The sequence below is a fragment of the Notolepis coatsorum genome, assembly GCF_963971535.1.
Source record: "Notolepis coatsorum genome assembly, chromosome: 3".
In the NCBI taxonomy this organism is placed as follows: domain Eukaryota; kingdom Metazoa; phylum Chordata; class Actinopteri; order Aulopiformes; family Paralepididae; genus Notolepis; species Notolepis coatsorum.
The window spans coordinates 112,922,302-112,929,909 of NC_140167.1; positions in this window are offsets into that span (position 1 = coordinate 112,922,302).

A 7,608-nucleotide genomic window follows, 5' to 3' on the forward strand; every position below is an offset into this window, starting at 1 on the left:
AAACCCTACCAATGTATTCTGTGTCTCGAGAGCTCAGCCGCACGTGGATGACGTCACCCAGGGGAGGGCGGACATCCTGTCAACTGCAGCTGCTGTGTCCCAACGTGAGAAAAGCTGAAGGAGTATTTGAGCAAAGAGCGGTGGTGGGTGGCGTCATCCAGCTCAGTGTCTGATGGGGATGTTGTGGCCGAGCTCTGGAGACACAGAACATGTCGGTAAGTTTTATGTCCAATTATCACATATCTACTGTCAGTGGCTCTTGTATAGAGAGAGTCACTGAGTATAAATATCTTGGCCTGTGGCTTGACGAGAAATTGACGTTTAAGTTCCATGTGGACAATCTTGCCTCTAAACTGCGACAGAAAATTGGTTTCCTGTACAAAAACACATCCAATTTTCCTCTAGAAGAATAGTTGAATCAGTCTTCTTATCAGTTTTGGATATATACAGGGTGATGTAATTTATAGGCATGCTGCGGCATCAACTCTTAAACCTCTGGATTCTGCATATCACTCAGCTCTTAGATTTATAACGTTAGGTTATGACTATAACCAAGTTCTGTTAACACTAGTGGACGCTCAGCGTCTCATTGCATATATCTCGCTTCAGCATATATATACTGAATAAATTTCAAAATGTACCTTTAAATGCCAACATTCATCTGGCCACACCCCCATCCGCTTACCTACATAAGCAGGGGTGGTGCCACACACTCATCTCCTTCCCAACAAATTTCACCACAATGAAAAATCAAGGGCCGCAGCGGCGTCTAGACGCTGAGCGTCCACTAGTGTTAACAGAACTTGGTTATAGTCATAACCTAACGTTCTGTATCACACTAGCTCCCGCTCAGCGTCTCATTGCATAATAGGAGCTGAGTGGGAGCTAGAAGCTCGACAAATGTACCCCGCTGAGGCCCCCCACAGCCATCAGATCAGGGAGGACCGAGCCCCCCCGACCCCCCCTAATGGAGGGCACCCCCCCTATTGGGGGCTTCACGGGAGGGCGACGGACCTGACCGTGCGAAGAGGCACTCAAGCAACTCAACGCACAGGGTGAGCAGACCGTGGCTTGACCCCACGACTACACACACGCACAACCCGCATGCCACCCGGGAACGAACGGAGGGAACAACCTCGTTACTGCCCCCAGAATCACGGGGTCAAGGGCAAACCCAACCCCGTGGCAAGGCCGTAGCAGCGGAGCGCGAAGGAAGACCCAGACCCACCAAAGGGACTGGACCCCCTGGAACGGGGGCCCGGAGAAGTCCATGATGCCAGCATCAAGACCCCACCAGGCGGGCACTTAGTGACCCCGCCCCCCACATCGCCAGCGTATTCGGACAAAGGCCCCTCAGCCGAGCGGGCCCTGTCCCCCCAATAGTACACCGCCTGGCACACTGACCCTGCAGAACAGGCAGTCAGCATGGCCGTAAGCACACAAAAAAGGTTAACCACGGAAGCAGGCAGCGCACCGGGGAAAAACCAGGCAACAGGCTGTTAACCCTAGCCTGGAGACTGCGGACGAGACAGGCGCCAGAGGGGACAGCTGAACACAGCCGCACCGGCGGAAGGGGCGTAAGCTGGCGTTGTTGCATGACCAAGCCTCCATTTAAAAAAAAATCCATCCAGAGGGGTTGAGGCAGAGAAGGCTGACACGATTGGCAGACGTCATGAACGTGCAGGGGCACCCTCAACCGGTGAGGAGTTGACACTGCTCCAACACACCAGGGAATCAACCACCTTGGTGTTACTCAATGCGGTGGTCGTTCCTATAACCCCTCAAGAAAAAAACTCTAAAACACACCTGCGGGTATACACCGGCTATACCGCAGTACAAGTGTTTCAGTTTTCAAAAAAGGGTTAACCCAGGCCTACGGGTCAACGAAACATGACTTCCGACCGGGCCCGGCGATACGGGAAGCACAGGTTCACCAGAGGAGGTCAAAGACCACCCCAACAGGCCCCTCTTCGCCATGTGTGAGAGAGGAGCGAAAAAGAATGGAGAACCAGCCCCAAGCACACCGTACTTGGTATTCCCAGGCGGTCTCCCAACCAAGTACTAACCAGGACCAACCTGTGTAGCGGCCGAGATCTGACGAGATCGAGCGTGTACAGGTTGGCATGGCCGTACGTGCTGAGTAAAAAAATTACCCAACCAGGGTCTCCATAGCGCTTAACCCTGTGACACCCGGACCGACCTGGCATTTTTCCCCCTGAAAAAAGCCCAAGTCCCTCAGGGTACCAGAACAGCAGATCTACATCCCCGGCGGACAACGGGTTCAACTGATCCGGACCAGCGTGACCAGAACCAGTCCCGTGCCCTAACCACGCCGACATGCCTACTCCAGGAGAAGGGGCAGATATGCGTGTTGATCTTAAACATGAAAAGAAGGCGCCACCCAGACGTTCGGGCGAACCGCGCCCGGTGGCCCACCCCCAGGGCGTGAGACCCCTCTACATATGTTCAGATCCATTCCGTCATCATCCCCCAGATATGAACGAGAATCCGTCGATAACCAAACCAGGTCGTCGGATTTGGTCGTCGGAAGAGGAAAAACCTCCATCCCAGTTGCTTTATAAAAACGCCGTTTTAACCTCAAGCAACCAAGGCGTGCCAGTCAGTCGCCTGTTTACAGAACACCCCGAGCTAGAACTATACGTGCGTCTGGACACACCCACATCAATGAACAGGCTATTTAGACCTGTCATTGAATCCCCAAGGCGCCCAGGGGAACGACAAGAGGGGTGTGATACTTCCTAACTCCAACTCTTTTTAATAGAAAAGAAGGAAGCACCAACAGTATGTATCCCAGTCTACACAGCCGGGGGTAAAAATGTTTCACATTTTTACATCCCACCACCCTCCCATAGGAAGGAGACGGGAATCCCCAGAGAGACTTCCCACGCGAGCTGTACAGATTGAAAAGAATATATTGCACCTTGAGCCATGTAAAAAATTGGTTTTAGGGCTCTCCGGGGAGGAGGCACTGAACCCATACACACTCAATAATAGAATTGAATCGAATACATACACAATAGAGTAGGACTCCTTCTTGAGGGTCCACTCACCTTGACAATCTGAGGAGGAGGCTCTGTACTCTGAAGGAGGCTCCCTCACATGGAAGGAGAGTCCCAACTCACAGAAGGCCCGAATAGGAGCTTGGTGAGGAGGAGCCCTGACCACCCCCCGAAACAGATCCATCACATGGACCTGAACAGCACACGGAAGTCCTACCAACAGAGATGCGCACGGTGACGTACTCTATGGAGGAGGAATTTCTGCGGTGCACACGCCCAATATTCCAGGCCGTGGGACCAGGAAACTCCCTCCCCCCCCCTTCCCCCTGTAACGTGCCGAACCGCAACGTGACAGGAACCTTGAAGGACAGGTGGGTTTACCCCTGACCAACAGAAAAAAGGGGGAGGAAAGGTTACCAGTTCACCCCTTTACGACCCCACACCCATGATACGATGTAATGACAAAAAGAGAGTATGACACAGTCATAGTCAGCTCCATGAAGCGTCTGACAGCTTCACACAGCGCATGAGCTAACCTGCTATCTGATTTTTACTAAGGAAAAAACACAGAATAGAGAGGGCTCTCCAAGAGCCCCGGTACCAAACTTACACATGTGCTTCTGTGGCCAGTCCAACCCAGTTGTAGGTCACATGACACACACAACCCATCATCACCTACAAAAAATGGCAAAAACACTCTACAAAGGAACACCGTTTTTCATAATGAGAGAATACATAATTCTCGATTAGTATCGGCCACAGGCCTTGCTAAGCACACACGAAAGCGACCAAACAATCTTTTCTTTTAGGAAAATAAAGTTTCTCCAGCAGTTTTAGCACAACCTCAGCAATCAAGCTAAGGGTTACATCGTATCCCTACCACACAGTGACACAATGTAGTGCAACAACATGTCTGAGAGGAGGATGAAGAAGTCCCCAGGGAACCGGGGGGAAACACAATCCTCCTACTTTACCCTTAATACGGCCAGTTAAAACAGGAAAACCTGTTAATATGTGAACACACTGTTCATTGTCATTACAGGCTGAGAAAAGAATCATTCTTTACTCATTTGTCACTAAGCATAGCTTTATAGGTTAGTTAACCCCCTTAGTTGTGAGTACACGGTACATATAAACACACATGATGTTTCTCAACACAACAAACCAGATCATTTTCACATCTGTAACAACAACCCGATTTGCATGGAGAAGCTAAATACCAGTGACAAGACAATTCACACATAACTCGCGTTGTATCCTAAATGTAGTGCAGCAACACTCGTTTTGGAAAACATCGTTATTTACAAAACATTTAGAAGGGAAAGCCAGAAGAAGTGTACAAGGTCTGGTCAGGCCTTGCCTACCCGGAGCGTAGATCAAGCGAAGTGCAGTCTCAAGGCACTGTAGTAAACACAGCCGTTCTGTGTTGTCGATCTGGGCAGCGTCGCCGCTCCATCCCGTCGCTACGGTCCCCCTTGTTGACGCAGTCCTTGCCGTCCTGGCCCAGGGCAGGTTCGACGAACATCCTCTGTCAAAGATGACGTCGTAGTCAAGAGTGTTTAAAACATGTTATAATCAAAGCACGTTCAACAGAGTAGCATTAAGCTAACGGCCGCTCTAACCGTCGGGCGCTACCGCCCCTGCCCGCGAGACGCCGAGCGAACGGCGCACGCGACCAGAGGGGAGACTTCGAATCCCCCCCGCCTCTCCCCGTGAGGGAGAGGGGAGTTGGGAACCGCGGCGGCGCGCGAGGGGCCGGAGCCACCCCGCGCTGGGCCTCGGCCGATAGCAGCAAGCTAACATTTCCTAGCCTAGCCCAGGTAGCCACCTAGTGATCACAGCAGGCTAGCGCCGCAGCTAACAGCTGACTGGCTAACAGTAGGCCACCACTAGCACGTAAGCTAAGCAGCTATCACCTGAACTTGTACACAATGATATAACACTCACTCAGACAGGCCGCCGTTCTGAAACCCTCCTCACTTTTTAAGAGAAAAGAGAAACAAGATGTTAACACAGTTTTACAACTGTGATTTTACCAACACCCGACGGAGCCAGCACAATACCAAACTGGCCTGTAGCTGACTTGAACACAGATCTTCCACTAACGAACATCTTTGCCCATATTTCCTCGTGAGGGAATACTCTCATTTGGATATGAAAGAAGGGGCCTACACGGTGACAGAGAAAACATCCACTCGTCCAGAAAACACAGGGATCACCAGTGTTAATGGTCGTGGCCCACTAGTTAACTAAAATGGGCTTCAGACTAAGGTCTTCCGCTGTTGCCTAAGAGGCTGAACAAAAGACTTTAATCTGGGGCCGGTTTTCGTAAACATTGTCAGTTAGCCCCCATAGCACTAACAGACAAGTGGAGCCGCAAGCAAAACAGTACTCACCAACCTGAAACCCACCGCTTCTCACAACAGCGGCGCGTCCTACAGTTCAGCTGTGTCCTGAAAGGTTTCACCCCAACCAGCACAGCAAGGAACTGCAGTTGAGAGGCATGCAGCGGCGTGCTCCCAATACGAAAACCGGTGGAGGATTTTAGAATGATCACCATCTTCCAGACACTCCAGTGACGAAGACAATATCGCCGTATTTTCTCGAAAATAGTGAGAGAGAAAATAAAGATATGATGTCAACGTATCTCTTGTTCTTCCTTTCCTCGTAAACATTGTCAGCCAATATTTTTCTCCACGTCAAGTGGGCATATGAGCAACACGTTGCTTGTGATGAAATTTGAGAAGGAAATGAGTGTGTGGCACCACCCCTGCTTATGTAGGTAAGCGGATGGGGTTGTGGCCAGATGAATTCTGGCATTTAAAGGTACATTTTGAAATGTATTCAGTATATATATGCTGAAGCGAGATATATGCAATGAGACGCTGAGCGGGAGCTAGTGTGATACAGAACTGGTGACAGATATGATACTCACCATTGTGTCCTGTATGATAGGGTGGGTTGGCCTTCTCTTACAGAAAGCCCTTATTGGTAAACAACCTGTTTATATCTCTTCTCTGTTAGATTGGAATATTGGAACCTATTCAACTCGATCGAATGACTGGATGGTTCTTAGGGTTCCTCAAGTTTGTTTTGATCTAGGGAAGTCAGCTTTTTCCTTTGATGCCTCTAACTCATGGAATGTCCTTCAACTCTCTCTGAAATTGGAGGTTCTCCCTTCCCTTGGTATTCTCGAAGACACTCTGATGTCACGAGACCGCCGCCATCTTGGTATAGGGGGGCCATACGGATTTCTACCATCAAATGCATGCGTTGAGGTCCATTTTTATTACATGTTTTATCACATTCTTGTTCATTTCATAACATTTTCATACGATTTGTTTTGAAAATATTGGGGCCAACAGTGTCAGTGGCATTTCACTATTGGGGCCAACATGGCATTTCACTATTTCGAAAGCCTTTCTGGTGATTCTAAGGCGAGATATGAGTCAAATAAGCTCCCCCTGATTGACTTGACATAATGTCCATACAAAACACCTGCAGACATGGCCACCTCTCGAATACCCAAATTGAAGCTGCTGTTACGTTTTGTACTAATAACAAAACAAACTCAGAAATCCAAATCGCAAGTTTTATACCATCACAGAGGAAAAAGTGGCTGGCGGCTAACGTTCGGCTAACTAGCTCTGGTGTTGTGGTCGTGGTAGCTACATGCTAAGCTAACGTTAATCACATCATATCGAACCGATAGGAGCTTATCTTATCTAATCTTACGTGGTGGTACCACGTGTGCCACTACCCGATCAAACATCCACGTAAGATTAGATAAGATAAGCTCCTATCGGTTCGATATGATGTGATTAACGTTAGCTTAACATGTAGCTACCACAACCACAACAGCAGAGCGAGTTAGCCGAACGTTAGCCACCAGCCACTTTTTCCTCCGTGATGGTATAAAACTTGCGATTTGGATTTCTGTTTTTGTCATTAGTACAACGCGTAACACAGCAGCTCTTTGGCATTGTGAAGGACTGAAGAAAATTCCGCTTGATTGTCTTTAATTTGCCGCTTTAACGATCCGTTTATGCACTAAATGAACCGTACACAATGTACCAGGCTGGGCAGTTTCCCCCCACGCTGCAGTTGCGTAGCAACAACAGGCAGGAAGTTGACTTCGAGAATGTTTAAACGTATGATTTCAGACCATTGTGTGACTACCTGTAACTGTTTTAAATTTTTAATGTTTAAATTTCTGTGAATATTGTTTGTATTATGTACTGTTAAAATGTTGTACAATCGTCGTTTCTGTAAATGAGGGAAACCTCAGAGGCTTACGATTTTAAATAAAGGTTGAAATAATTTTTTTTTAAAAGGTTACCCTTTGTCACCTTGTATCTTGGCCTGTGGAACGGCCAAATGTCTCCGGTTTCAGTTTTCCTTGTCGGGCGAGGGGAGCGGTTCTCCTGGTTCCATTGAAGCACGTCAAATATCCCCGATCCATATGTTGTGGTGGATTATGCCGTGGACCAAATGGACATTGGATGTACCAGATGGCGATCAAACAATTGGAATATTATTTTTGGAATACTCCCGATCACAGGTAAGGACGATCTGGCGTCAATTTTAG